Source organism: Saccopteryx bilineata, chromosome 5, assembly GCF_036850765.1.
Source record: "Saccopteryx bilineata isolate mSacBil1 chromosome 5, mSacBil1_pri_phased_curated, whole genome shotgun sequence".
NCBI classification, from domain to species: Eukaryota; Metazoa; Chordata; class Mammalia; order Chiroptera; family Emballonuridae; genus Saccopteryx; species Saccopteryx bilineata.
Genome location: NC_089494.1, coordinates 116973431 through 116985949, shown reverse-complemented (window position 1 = coordinate 116985949; position 12519 = coordinate 116973431). Strand labels below are relative to the sequence as shown.

At 47.1% G+C, this 12519-nt stretch overlaps 1 pseudogene; it reads left to right on the top strand.

Moving 5' to 3' along the window:
- The first annotated feature begins 11769 nt into the window (after positions 1–11769).
- On the top strand, positions 11770–11938 carry LOC136306986 (U2 spliceosomal RNA; annotated as a pseudogene).
- Positions 11939–12519: the final 581 nt, after the last annotated feature.

Here is a 12519-nt window from a genome sequence, read left to right as displayed (position 1 = left end):
TCTTTCCTGGACCAGCACTTCATGGTAATGGCGGAAGTTCAAGGGAACAATCCCAATTTCATAAACATTTTTAAAGCCTCTTCTTGCATCCTTTACAGTAACATGCCATTGGCCAAATCTAACATCAGTGAGGTGGGGGAATGTATTTTCTCTGTAGCAGCAGCAACTGCAAGTTATATGTCAAAGAGTGGACACAGAAAGGTGTGAAAAGTTGGGAACAGAGATACATTACATGCAGTTATGCTGGTCTATTACCATTATAGCTGCCATTCTCCGAGAGGGCAGAGGCACACGATGGGTGTAGGAGAGAGGCCATGCACCATGAATGTGGAAAGCTTTGTAATAGAAAGATTGTTAAGACATCTTCATCCAAAAAACAAAGTATGACTTGCCCACCCAGACAGGAAGCTAATGCAGAAGCAGGAAGATCTGACTTTAGATCTCTGGCTGGAGACAGAGAGAGTAGGTGAACTTTTCAAAGGTAAAGCTTGTGTATTATTTTTTTGTGTGTCTTTCCCAATACCTGGCACAGAGCCACAGCCAAATGAATCTTCATACCTTTACTCACGAATATGTCTGTGTCAGTCTTTTCTCGCCGAAGATTCAGTAAGACTGCCCTGAGTTTATATAGAACAGTTTCTTAACTGCTTTGAAATTGACATCTGGGGCCAAATCATGTTGTGGGGGGGGGGCTGCCCTGTGCATTGTAGGGTGTTTGGCAGCATCCCTTGCCTCTACCGAGTAGATGCCAATAGTACTCCTTCCCTGGTTGTGACAGCCACAACTGCCTCCAGACACTGCCTGGTCACCCTCGATGGGGAGAGAAGAGCCTGTAGTGCCCATCCTATCACGGCAATTCTCAGGAGGATGCCCGAGTGCAGAAATTAACATAGAAATAACGAAAATAACAAGGTGTATCAAAAAACAGTTGAATTGCATCTATATATTAGCAGCTAAGTATAACTTGGAAGTTAATTTTGCAAGTCTAGGGATAGTTTGTGTAATTTCTCACAGCTTTAGAACCACCAGCCAATACAGGGAGGTTTAAGGAACTACAGAGAGATTGCTGGGTTGGCCACAGATTATTCCAGGGGAAGGTAAAGGGTTTTTAAGGAACTGACAAAATTCCATGCTTTCATTTGATGAATACTTTTTGAGAGTCTTCAAAAAGTGGACCAGGCACTGTCCCAGGCACTGGGATACAGCAGAAAACAAGACCAGTCCTAGTGCCTAGTGTGAGAGAAACATGATCAACACGTAAATGTGTTTATTGAGCCGCTACTTTGTGCAGGGTCTGCTGCAGGCTCCCCCAGTGAAGTGGAGAGCAAGGCTGCACAGCACCCCCCTCAAAGGCCCGGTAGTCAGGCTGATGGGGAGTGAGCAGAGGGAGGAGGGGCTCTGGCGTGCACCTCTGTGCCCGGGGGAAGCCCTACTCTTCCAGGAACAGAGCCAGAGTGCACAGCCATGGCGGAGGGCTGCATCTCTTTGTTCTGGTCCCGAATGCAGAGCTGGGACCAGGGGGCAGAGAAATGAAGCCAACCCTGTCCTTCCATGAACCTAGAAGTGGATGTCTCCCTAAATGTTGTGTCCAGGGTCCTGGTTCCTGCAGCTTCCAGAGAAGGCACTGGGCTTCAGCAAGGTTCTCACTGGCCAGGGCTGTGAGGGGATGTGGGTCCTGCCTCAGAAGCTTCCGCCTGAGTGTGGGACAGAGCAGGCCCATCAGGGAGTGAGAGGCAAGGGGCCGTGAACTGTCGCTCACGGGAGGCGACAGTTATAGGTTGACGCGATGCCTGGGCTGTCCCAGACCACCTGTGAGTTCCTCACACTACCTCATGGTGATGACAGTCTCCCCATGTCTCTGGATGAGGGGACTGACACTAACAGAGACCCACAGCCTGTAAGAACCAGGGCCAGGGCCGAGCCCTCTCCTCTGCAGTTTGCACAACGGAGAGCTGGGCAGCTGGGCTGCAGGGGCGGAGAGTGGCCAGAGGGACCCAGGCTGTCCTCTGAGAAGGGATGACAAGGGTTAATTAAGCCTTGGGAAATGTGTCATTTGAACTGAAGGCAAGAAGGTGGGAGAGGTGCCGGACGATGGCCTGAGGCTGCTGCAGGAGCTGACAGGTTATGTAACCTGTCCTCACGGTGAACATGTGTGAGCTGAGGCCCAGCAAGGACAGTGCAGCCTCAGGCCTGCCGCACAGTGAGGGCAGATCCGGGGCCAGAGCCGATGTTCTCACACCAGCGACCACAGCAAACCAAACCAAAACAAAGGAGAACCCCAAAGCCACACCCTGTCTACCCCGCAGTGCAGTTAAACATAAAAATCATCCACTCAAGTCGTTCGGGGTCTTGTAGGCTAAACAAGTGGCCATGTGACTTCACCCTTCCCTAGGCATCCAACCCAATCCCATCTGACCCTGCCCCCCCCCTGTGCTCCCCCCACCCCACCCCAGACAGCTGGCCACACCCGAGACCCAGGGGAACAAAGTGCTGGGGGAAAAACCTTGGCCATGACTTCTGAAGCTGAGAGTCAAGTTGCCAAAACAAACTTCTTTTGTCTTTCTTCATTTTTCCGTGTTTAAAGAATAATAATCTGAAAATGAAGTCATTGTGCTCAGCTGAGGCCTGCCAGCATTCCTGCGGAGTGCTGAGTGTGTCCGCAGGGGGCGGCCTTCTGGGGGTCTTCAGGGTCATCTCACGGTCAGCCTCCATGCTGGTTCTGCCCATCCTTTTCCTCTCATTTCCCGAGGGTCCATTTCTGTGCCAACAGGGCGAGCCAACGTCCCCATGGCATTGCCCATTGCTGATGGCTCCCACCCTGTAACAGTTTTCTTTCAGATTGCTAGGTGGCGCGGAGATGGAATTTTCCCTTTAAGGCACGGTTGCATGTCTAGCCGCTGGATTTGGGTCCTGGGTAGCAGGTGCTGAAAGTTTCTCATAGAAGAAGACTGTCTGGAGCCCAGAGTCCACAGAGTCCACAGACTGTCTGGAGCCCAGAGTCCACAGAATCCACAGACTGTCTGGAGCCCCAGAGTCCACAGAGTCCACAGACTGTCTGGAGCCCCAGAGTCCACAGAGTCCACAGACTGTCTGGAGCCCAGAGTCCACAGAGTCCACAGACTGTCTGGAGCCCCAGAGTCCACAGTGTGCGCCCTCTGCCTGGCCCTGGTCCACTTGCCGCACCTCCCTCCACCACTGCAGGCGGGACAGCGACCTTGTTTGGAGCCCCTCACATGCAGGACACAGGACGGTCCTGGCCAGCGCTCACTCTTTCTCTACCCAGCAGTGGCATCCTGGGTAGCTAGCAATCTTGCCCCTCCCTCCAGCCCCGAGGGTAGCCTGGTGCTCAGTAGGCACTGCATGGTGCTCGCAGAACTGAGAAAGGACACCTGAGCGCCCTCACCACCAACCAGGTTTCTTTGCTCTCGGGCCTCTTCCTTCCCCAGCAGTCTCTGGTGCTTCCTGGAAAGCCAGGGAGGCAGTGCTGAAGGCGAGAATCACACAGCCTCCTGGCTGTGGGCTACAGAGTTCATCTTTCTGAGCTTCCAACTCTTCTTCAGCCTGTTTGGAGTAATAATGTGTCACCTTTTAGGGCACAGGGAGCATTTAAGGAGATAGTGTGTGTGAAGTGCTCAGCAGAGTTCCAACTACCTGGAGGTGTTTAATAATGAAATATACTTATTATCTTAAAAGGCAACACTAGCTAAGAGTCCTTGAGCACGTGCCCCGAGCTGGGCCCTGTGGCACTATGTGGTGGGAGCCTTTACTCTCCCCATTCTGCAAAAGAGAACACTAAGCCACAGTTAGGAGCCACGCTGGGCCTGAGCCCAGGACTCTCTTTCTTTCATGTCTCAGAACCAGCTCTTGCTTACTGGGCAGGACTGGGCTGCATGTGCCTTTTCCCCACCATCAACGCACACTGGGGAGGAAGGGGAGGGTGTCCTTGGCCCCCCTACAGCCTCAGCCCGGGATAACACATGGACACGTGCCCACACATGCCCACACATGCAGGAGTGCACACATTCGCACGCACACACACATGCACACAGAAGGTAAGGGCCTTTCAGAAAGCAGGGTTCTCTGCCAGGCTCTCACACAGACAAAAGCTGATGCTCTCTGGGCAGGGCAGGGAGGGCTACCATCCTTGTTATCAGCCTCTTTTCTGTGGCAAGGAGGAGGCAGGAGGATCCCGGAGGGTGGATGGAGTCAAGCAACAGGTACCTGGCAGCCTCTAGAGTAGCAATTTTCAGCCTTCTTCATACCATGGTGCACATAAACCAATTACTAAAATTTTGAAGTACACTAAAAAATGTATTTTTTGCCAATGTGACACAAAATAGGTATAATTTTGACTCATTCACACTGGATGGCTGTTGTTGGCTGTTTGTTTGTTTTGTTTTGTTTTTTGACAATCAAACGAGGTCAGTGCCCCTGACTAAATAGGTTTTGCATGTTTTGAAAACTGTTGTGGTACACCATTGAAAATCAGTGCTCTGAAGGCAGAAGCTCTGTGGGCCATGGGGCCTCAGGGGCTGCAAACAGGAGGCCCCGGGCAGACCTGCTGGGCTGGAAACTGTGACCTGTGTTGCTGGGAGCAGCTGCTCAACTCTGACCTCTTGGAGGCAGGAGGGCAAGTGCAGGGCTTAGGGGCTGAGCCTGGCTCAGGGTAGGACCCCAGAGGCAGCTGGGGTAGGTCCAGGGGCACCCAGGACTCAACAGCCTCAACCTGTGGACGCATCTGGCTGTGCACGTCACCAATCCCCCTTATGCCCGGTACCTTAGTTACCAAGACACTGTCCCCCAATCTCCTGCAGCAAGTGGGAAAGGCTAAATTCTAGCCAGGGCTATTCAACAGGATTTTTTAGAATGACAAGAATGGTCTACATCTACACTGTCCAAGAAGGTAGCCAGATATGGCTATAGAGCACTGGAAATGAAGCCTGTGTGACTGTGGAACTGAATTTTTAATTTGATGCAATTTAATTGAAATGGAAATAGCCACATGAGGTAGTGGCTACCACAGTAGAGAGTGCAGTGCTAGACAGCAGCAGCTGGGAGGACCTGAGGGCCTGAGCTCTGAGGCGGGGTGGGGCTGGAGTCCCAGCTCACCCCCTCAATGGCTGTGACCCACTCATGCCCACAGTCCCTCCCACACAGCCAACACTACTGGTGTGAGTGGCGGGTGGGCACCTGCATGTAGTGGGACAAGTCCAGAGCAAAGACCTTCCCCGGGGTCCTCACTTTCATCTCAGTGGAGAACATGCCTCTCAACTCTCAAAGCCTATCCTTCAGAAGGGAAAGAGAAATGCTAGTGAAATTCAGTGAAAATTCCTCCCAGGCTTTGTCAGTCTGGGCAGGCAAGCCCCTGACCTGCACAGAAAGGCCTGCAGGTCTGGAAGGGCTGGCTCCTGCAGGGCTCAGGGGACCTGAAGATGGAGTGTAGGATCCTGGTTCAGGGGGAGTGTGCCATGTCCACGCCAGGGACCGGAGCCAGGGCCCCTCCACTAGACTCACGCTGCACTTTCTGGTCCCTCTGTGAGGAACTTCACATCTCTGTGTGCCTGACGGGCCCCAGCACGCCCCCTGCTCTCTCTCTGACTCCCAGCCAAATGCACAAGGGTTTTTACCAGTCTGCATTCTTCAGTGGGAAGAGATTCAAGTTCAAAGTGGCAGTGTAACCTGCCCAAGCCACAGCGTTGCAGTGCTAGGGTGTGCGTACAGGTCTGCTCCACTGCCAGACCTGAGCGTTTCAGCACTTCAGGCTGCCTGGTCAACATGGCCCTAAGTGTCTCGGGGTCCATGACCATGACGGACACTTACCCACATGCAAGATATAGCATCATAATCTAGGGCAGTGATGGGCAATCTTTAGAGCTTGGTATGTCAAAATTCGCCAAAAAACCGAGCATAACTCGAGTGGAGCCTGACCTGTGGTGGCGCAGTGGATAAAGCGTCGACCTGGAAACACAGAGGTCGGAAACACAGAGGTCGCCAGTTCAAATCCCTGGGCTTGCCTGGTCAAGGCATATATGGGAGTTGATGCTTCCTGCTCCTCCCCCCTTCTCTCTCTCTCTCTCTCTCTCTCTCTCTCTCTCTCTCTCCTCTCTAAAATGAATAAATAAAAATTCTTAAAAAAAAAAAAAAAAAAAAAAAACTCAAGTGGAGTGCACTTTGAGAAAAAAACCATAATTTCGCAATATTTATAGTTTAAATAACAAAAATGTATAATTGTAATATATAACTGTATTTAATAAACCAAAAAGTAATTATTTAACTTACCTCCTTAGTGACTTCTTTATTCATCTGTCAGTCGGTTTATTTAGTTGGTCTTGATATTATTTAACTTGTGTGGGGTGCCATGAACTAAGATAAGTGAGGGGGAGGGGAAATTCTTTAACTAACCTGCCTATTAGTGACTTTTTGTTGCTGAATTTCATTGGCTAAATCTTCAATGAAGGTTGGTATTTTGTACATTTCAAACCCAAGCAAGCGCTACTACTTCATCTGTCAATCTGTTTCTTTTGTTGGTTTTGATATTATTTAACATTGAGAATAAGGTCTCACAAAAGTACATAGAGGGAAAAATTGTGAGTAAAGCCATTGCTATATTTTTCAGGGTGCTAAAAGTGTCTGGTAATCGGTTCCAGGCACTCCGAACTTCCTGTTCGTAGTGGCACTCCTCTTGATTCTCCAAGCGGCACCTTTCCAGGTTCTCAAGCTTTGACCTCAAGTCGACAAACACCTGAGCCCAGATGCTGTCTTGAAATTCTGCAAGTTGCATCTTATGTAAATTAAGATGGCTGCCGCTATTTCTAATGGCAGGAAACAGCACCCACAGCACAGGCCCTCGCCTCTCCCAGCCTCCCCCTCACTTATCTCAGTAATGATGGTCAATTAGAAATCCACAACACCCCAGAACAGTAGATTGAATGGTGGTTGCTGTGATTATATGGTTGCTGGTAATGGCGATCACAGGGCCCCCAGAGATACGTCCCCCACGGCATTCCGCTGCTCCCTGCTCCGCTGGCCGGAAGTGAGGTCAAAGATCCCCTAACGGCCTAATCGGAAGTCCCAGAACTAGACGCTCTGTGCCAGAGTTCTGTTGTTTTGGCCTACAGACCTCCGGCACAGAGTGTCTACACTACAGCAAATGTTTTATCCTCGGCTACTGCACCTGGCCGTGCAGGAGCCAAGGATGAAATGTCCTTCTCGGCATGGGGCCCCATACTTCTCTAGTATGCGGCCTCATGCAGCCGCGTGTCAGTGCTGACACTAGTGTCATCGGTTCGCCATCACAGATCTAGGGCTTTCTTCCTCCCTCCCTCCCCTCCTTCCTCTTTCTTTCTTTCTTTCTTTCTTTCTTTCTTTCTTTCTTTCTTTCTTTCTTTCTTTCTTTCTTTCTTTCTTTCTTTCTTTCTTTCTTTCTTCTTCCTTCCTTCCTTCCTTCCTTCCTTCCTTCCTTCCTTCCTTCCTTCCTTCCTTCCTTCCTTTTGTTTTTCTCTCTCTTTCTCCCTTCCTTCCTGCCTTCCTTCCTTCCTTTTTCCTTCCTCTCTTTCTTTCTTTCTTTTTTAAAGAAACACAATAGAACCTTCTCATCCAGTTGCACACAGACACCCCTCAGGCACTCCCCCCCCCAGGGTAGGACAATGCTGTCTCTAGCCGAGTCTGTCACAATTGCTGTCTAAAACTTTCAGGGTCTTCTTAGGAAAGAAACTTCCGCATCCATTTCTGAGCTTGCTCCTTCGCCACCACACCTTGCTTGCGACAGACCAGTACTGCCTAGACCGACCCCCACCCGATGGGTGAGTTTACTGACTTACATTGTGGTGGGGTGCCAGCTGGGTGCTTTGACAATGCTATTCAAAAAAAGCTCCAGAGCTCACTATTGTAGGATGTTGTCAGGACATTGTACCCTTATCTCCTGAGACCATTTTTAATTTGAAACCTCCAGAGAAACTGCCTTTGGATTTCAAATTCAGGAAAGCCTGTGCTTCTGGGCCATGAGCACGTTTATTTCTTGTGGACTCTGAACATCTTGAGGCTGACCATTTTCCCTATTTGCTCTGGCCGCTGGGAAGCTCGGGCTCACATCTGTAACCACTTCCAGCACCCTAGTGCCTAATTTTTATGTACTATGTCTTGTTTCATCTTAAACTTTCTTTTTCCCCTCTACTCATTTTGTTGCTTTGTATTTTCTTTTTCAGGCACTTTTAAATAATTCATTTGCAATGAGAACAGGGCAAACATAAACAGCAAGCTACAATTGATTGTCCATGTCACCTACCAAGTAGGCTATGGACGATTTTGGTAATTTCTGAAAGTCAGTTCCACTCTCAGTCTGAAAGTCTCCATCTGGAATCAGTGCCCTGCCTGCCCTGTGATGAGCATGAAGGGAAATGCACAGTTGGGTGCAGGATTTCTTAAGACCTTGCTGACAAACCGCATGCTTAGTTTATCATCGAATCTCACATGCAGGGTTGGACTGGGCATCAGAACAAGTCAGGGCACAGTTTTATCAGCCGCACTGTGGTGCTAGCCAGCTGTGTGACCCAGGGGGAACTGCTCCGCCTCTCTGAGCTTTGTACCACTGACATGGGATGCTAAAGAAGAATTTCTGAAAATCACTGTTGATGGTATGAAGGGACTGGAAGGAGACACAAATTGCAGTCTGGTTTACCTAACCTGTGACCTTGGGATTTGGACTGGAACATGGGGTCAGAATTATACTTCTGGGGTCAGGATATAAGTGATGTAATCCAACTGTAACTTTGCCCGCCCCCACCCTGAAGTATCTCACACTCACCAGGGCTGTAGTAAGTCTTGATAGATATGCACAGCTCATCAGTGCTGCTCCGCCCCCTGCAGGTCACTGCAGGCACCAAGAGGCTGAACTTGCTGTACGTGGTCTTAGTTTAGCTTCTCCTGCTGTAGGAGAAAACTCCTAGCCATGCCAGGCACTCCCACCTGTCTGACCATCAGGACTATGTCCGCTCACATCTCCTTTTCTCCTGGGCTGCCAGAAAGCTCGGAACCAAAGGTAACTTTTTTTTAAATATTTTATTTATTAATTTTTAGAGAGGGGAGAGAGAGAAGAAAGAGAAAGAGAGAGAGATAGAAGGTGGGGAGGAGCAGGAAGTACCATCTCCCATATGTGCCTTGACCAGGCAAGCCCAAGAATTTGAACTGGTGACCTCAGCATCTCAGGTCGATGCTTTATCTACTGCGCCACCACAGGTCAGGCCCAAATGTGACTTCCAACTATGACAGTTGTATAAGTCATTGTAGCCTGGGTTTTTTTTTCTTTTTTTATTTATTCATTTTTAGAGAGGACAGAGGGAGAAGAGAGAGAGAGAAAGAGAGAGAGAGAGAGAGAAAGGGGGGAGGAGCTGGAAGCATCAACTCCCATATGTGCCTTGACCAGGCAAGCCCAGGGTTTCGAACCAGCGACCTCAGCATTTCCAGGTCGATGCTTTATTCACTGCGCCACCACAGATCATAGCCTGGGTTTTTATGTTCTTATTTCTTTCTTGACAGCCCTGACTTTCTACTTTTATTTATATGTTCCTGTTTTTTTACTTATTTTTCTATCCTTTTAAAAAAAATGTATTTGATTGATTTTAGAGAGAGAGGAAGGGAGAGAGAGAGAAAGAGAGAGAGAGAGAGAGAGAGAGAGAGAGAAACATTAATCTCTTTCTGTATAGGCCCTGACTGGAAATCGAACATGCAACCTTTGCATATCAGGATGATACTCTAACCAACCAGGCTAACTGGCCAGGACTTGATTTGTTTTTCTAACCAGCACGATCCCACTCCCTTATCTGGGGGTGGCCACTGAGTTGACACATGTATGTCTGGGAAAGCATCTTGCCTTGTTGCTGTGGGTAACTGTATGCTTTCACAGGGGGTCACACTAGAGCTGTTACTATGCAACTTGTGACTGGTTTATTTTACCAAACAATAGGTCTTGGAGCCCTGTCCTTGTCAGGTCAGAGAAAACACCTCATCTTTTTTTTTAGCTTTAGTGAGGTATAACTGTAGGATGATGTGGCAGCATGTGAGCATGCGCAGATGATGACATAACACCGTGTATACAGCAGAGCAGCCCACGGCCATGCCAGTCGAGATGTGGTCGGTACAGAGGAAAGTTCAGTGTGTTCTGTGGCTCGCTAAATTCGAATCTGTGACCAAAGTGCAACGTGAATATCGGCGCGTTTATAACGAAGCGCCACCACATAGGAATAACATTACTCGGTGGGATAAGCAGTTGAAGGAAACCGGCAGTTTGGTGGAGAAATCCCGTTCTGGTAGGCCATCAGTCAGTGACGAGTCTGTAGAGGCTATACAGAATAGCTACCTAAGGAGCCCTAAAAAATCTGTGCGTGAGCCCACATCGAACTGCACTGAATAGGTATGAAACTGGGAGAGTTTTCCTTTTATTTGGTGCAGATTTCACATTTCTATTGTCTTTTGTTGCTTTCCTGTGACCAGTCAAAAGCACACCATGACTTTACGGACACACTGTATATACACAATTATTCCCTAGTTAAAAAAAATTTTTTTTACAAGTCACTAAACTTAGTTTATGGTGGTTTTTGGCTTATGGAGATTTCAGTTTTGATGTGGTGATACATGTCTCTTTTCTTTTGTGGCATTTGCTTTGTTTGCCTTCTTGACAAAGGCCTTTTCTATCTCAAGAATGAACACATGCTCCCATGTTTTCTTCTATTGGTTTAGAAGCTGTGTTTTTCTTGTTTAGTTCATTTGTATATCTGAATTTAATTCATTTCTGTGTCGTTCTGCTGTGCCTGCTCTCTTCCCCCAGGCCCTGGCTTTCTACACCTGACTACATTGTTTAGGATTTTATTTTTATTTATGTATTTATTTATTTATTTATTTCAAGGAGAAGCCGCCTTTTTTTTAAAAAAAAAAAAGATTTTATTTATTCATTATAGAGGGGGGGGGAGAGAGAGAGAGAGAGATAGAGAGAGAGAAAAGGGGAGGAGGAACAGGAAACATCAACTCCCATATGTGCCTTGACCAGGCAAGCCAGGGTTTTGAACCGGCAACCTCAGCGTTTTCAGGTCGACGCTTTATCCATTGCGCCACCACAGGTCAGGCAGGATTTTATTTTTAAATTCATTGATTTTTTTCCCCCTCAATATACTTTTATATTGAGGCAAAAGTCACACATCATACAATTCACCATTTAAATAATTTTAAAATGTACCTACCATTCAGTGGCACTTAGTGCCTTCATAATATTTTGCAACCTTCGTCACTATCGCATTCCAGCACATGTCATCAACTCCAGAAGAAAGCCTCTACCCTATTGAGCAGCCACTCTCTGTTCCCTCCCCCACTTAGCTCCTGTCTCTACAGACAGAGGTGTAAATGTAACTAAGCAACCTGTGGCCTTTCCCATCTGGCTACTTTCCCTTTGCATACCTTTCAGTTTTGTCCATGTGGCACAGTTCTGTGCATTGTTTGTATTATTCTGTTGTGCTATACACCACATTTTGGTTATCCATTCATCAGTCAATGGGCATTTGTATTGTTTCCACTTTTTGGTTACTGTGAATAATGCTACTAAGTAAACATTCATGTACTTGTTTAGATTTGAACATTGTTATCCTTTCTCCTGAAAATATACATACAAGTGGAACCTCTGGCTCATAGGGTAATTGTATGTTTAATTTTTGAGGAACCTCTGAACTTTTTTCATAGAGACTGACTGATTTTATATTCTCACCAACAATATACAAGGGTCCCATTGCTTCTCAACCTTTTGGCTGAGATCAAGTGTAGTATCTGTTCTTATCAGTTAATATCTGATAGGTCCTCTATCCGAAGACAATTATATTAAATGGATTTTTGGCACCACTAGAGCTGTCTGTCCTTGTCTATTTGCCCCACCTTTCTCTCTCTCAAGTAAAAAAAACGATTAAAAACCCCAATGTACAAAAGTTCCAATTATTCCACATCCTCATCAACACTTGTTATTGTTCACCTCCTTGACTGTAGCATCCGAGGGGATGAAAAGTGAGCGCTCATTGTGGTTTTGGTTTGCATTTCCCTAATAACTAACGATGTTGACCAGTTTTTCATGTCCTCATTGGGTATTTGAATCTTTTGGAGAAATCTCCTTTCAGATATTTTGCTCATCTTTACTTGGCTTATTTGGCTATTTATTATTGAATTTTAAGAGTTGATTATATGCACTTGATACTAGAACCTGATCAGATAGATGGTTTGCAAATATTGTTTCCCAGTCTGTGAGTTGTCTCTTCACTTTCTTGATTGTCTTTTGATAAACCAAAGTTTTATTTTTTAAATTATTATAAGTAACAACAAACCCTTGATGGATGTAGTAGGATAAAAGCAAATATTGAAGAATAAGCAGAGATATAAAGACTGACACACACACACACACACACACACACACCACACACACCAAAATATCCTACATGTTGGTTTGAAACTCAATCTAATTATTTAAACCAAATCTATATTGCTAGATAT